The sequence below is a fragment of the Pyrus communis genome, chromosome 3 (genome assembly GCF_041283825.1).
Source record: "Pyrus communis isolate YQ-2024b chromosome 3, ASM4128382v1, whole genome shotgun sequence".
Lineage (NCBI taxonomy): Eukaryota > Viridiplantae > Streptophyta > Magnoliopsida > Rosales > Rosaceae > Pyrus > Pyrus communis.
In genome coordinates this window covers 3,540,891-3,543,355 of record NC_142567.1, presented here as the reverse complement: position 1 = coordinate 3,543,355, position 2,465 = coordinate 3,540,891, and the positions used below count along the sequence as shown (strand labels likewise).

The 2,465-nt window shown below is 37.4% G+C and overlaps 1 pseudogene; it reads left to right on the top strand.

The window, feature by feature from the left end:
- Nucleotides 1-1,044: 1,044 nt before the first annotated feature.
- LOC148697762 (DEAD-box ATP-dependent RNA helicase 13 pseudogene) lies at nucleotides 1,045-1,851 on the top strand (annotated as a pseudogene).
- Nucleotides 1,852-2,465: the final 614 nt, after the last annotated feature.

Here is a 2,465-nt window from a genome sequence, read left to right as displayed (position 1 = left end):
CCAATGGCGCGAAGAATACAAGGTTCTTCCACATAATTTTTTATGTTTACCTTGGTTAGTGAATCAAATTCAAGGAGCTGACAATTAATGGAGTGAACAATATCAGTAATGGAAGGTCGAATATTGTCAAAACGACGCTTATTGCTATTAAGGGTACAAGTGTAATACATTTATAAATACAGTTAGTAATGTTGTTAGTATTTGGTTAAAGTAGTTAGGATTTCTCTTATAAAAATAGTGTGTGTAATCTTCACTTAGTCAATTAATACAAATCCTATTTCTCTCTAATATCTCTGTGTTTATCCTTCTGTTTATCATTTCTTCTTGATTTTCCCTTCAATTCCCAAGCATTGCAATGTAGTTAACATGGTATCAGAGCCACCAGGTTTACGCCATGGATTGTGGTGGTTTCTTTTCATAGTAGTTTACATTTTTTTTTCCTCCTAGTTTAGTTTCTCTTCAATTTCCATTAGATTTTTGGTGCTTCCACGATTGTTCTTGGGTTGATTTTTCTGCAATTGTTGGGATCGCAATTATTGCGATTGTTCTTGTTGGGCTTATCGTTCTTTGGGGAGTTGCGTAACAGCCTTGCAGTCGAGCCACTTGGTCTTGGCAGTGCATATAAAGAACTGAGATCCATTGGTTCTGGGACCAGCATTGGCCATGGTTCGTACGTGACGGAGTTCAACGAGTACTGGGCAGTCGGTGTCGGTGTCTAAGAATAAGGAATACAGAACTAAAGTCGGTGTTTGACACCGAAAGAAGTCAGTGTCTAAAGGTGTATGCAATCAGCTTGTTGTTTTCTGAGTATTTCACATTTGTTGGTTATCTTGGTTAGAGGAAGAAGACGAAGAAGTCGCCATTGGAGACAACAAAGTTGAAATCTTGAAGAATGGAAGTGGGTTGTTTGGATTTCTGGCAAATAAGGTTTCTGCAGGACTAATTCTTGTGAAAGGTCGATGCTTTAAAAGGAAGACAAGATGTGATTAAGAACAAAGTATGGCAGAAAGTTTAAACCTACGTGTAGTCCAAGTGTTTGACCAAATGCCCAGCTCGGAATTTTCATGTGAAGAGAGAAGACGCGATGGTGTGGGTGCTCTATCAAGATTTCCCTCATGGGCAGCTTCCTGGAAGATCTTATGTTCATTGACATATGCAATTGATGTTGCAGCAAGAGGCCTGGATATTCCTGGCATTTGAATTGTTGTTCACTACCAACTTCCACATTAAGCAGAATTTTATGTTCACAAAAGTGGTTGAACTACTAGAGCTTCTGCTGATGGGTGCAGCATTGCACTAATTGCACCAAATAAGACTTTCAAATTTGCTTCTTTGTGCAAATCATTTTCTAAGGAAAGTTTTTAGCATGGATAGCACATACATGCATGAGGTCATGAAACAGTTATCTCTTGCATGTCAAATAGACAAGATTATGCGGAAAGATTCCCAAGAGAAATCGAAGAAAAAAAATTGGTTCGAAAGAAATGCAGAATTGATTGAATTGGTTGTGGACCATGATGACAGTGAGGAGGAAAGGGTGAAAAGTCATAAGCAAAAGAAAGCCAACTTCGCGAGTTTAGAGAAGTTATAGCAGGAGCTCAAGATGTTACTTTCGCGACCATTAAAACCGAAGTCATTTTCACATCGTTATTTGACAAGGGCTGGTATGTCAGATTCTTGCTATATCAATTCGAAGAATTGACTAAGTAAAAATTTGGTGATGGCAGTGACTCAAGAGATAAGAAAAGAAGCAAATCGGTAGTTATTGGTCAAGATCTGCAGATTTTGGTATGGTTTTCTGCTTCTTCCTTCCATAATGTTTCACTGCACTTGTACTGGATTTGGGTATAGTTCTTGGATTGGTGATCTTGTTGAATAACATTTGTTGAATTTGTTGAGTTGTTGAAACTATTGAGTTGTTTTCTCTAAGAATTTGTTTGATGCTTTTGCTGAGTCTCTTTATTAGGTTTGATCTTTCTGCAACTCTTGATATATTTTGGAGAAATGGTTGTGAATTCTTGCATTCTAGCATGTATAATTTTGTGGATTATGGTTTGCGTAGATAGATCACTTGCACGATCTTGGAACCTCTGCCATCTTTGATTCTTAAGCTTTCTCAACCTTTGTATCAAGTTATCCAAGCTATCAATTGTATTGTTGCTCATGTCCTTTGCTCCCTCATAATCAATCAAAGTGGGGTGGATTTCATGAATTGTTTGCTTAAAATCCATATTGAGAACCAAGCAGAGAAAGCTTATTATGTTTTGGTGGTCCATTATCAGATTCAAACGGTTTCTCTTATCATCTTGATATTTAAGCAGCCGTCTACGCAATTTGTCAAGTCTTTTCAAGGACTATGTTTTCCTATCACAGCCTATAATTTCAGAGTCTAACCAACTCAGTTGTTATTAGAATCTACAGTAAGTCCGGTTATAAGATGAAGTTTGAAGAAGTTGTAAACGGTA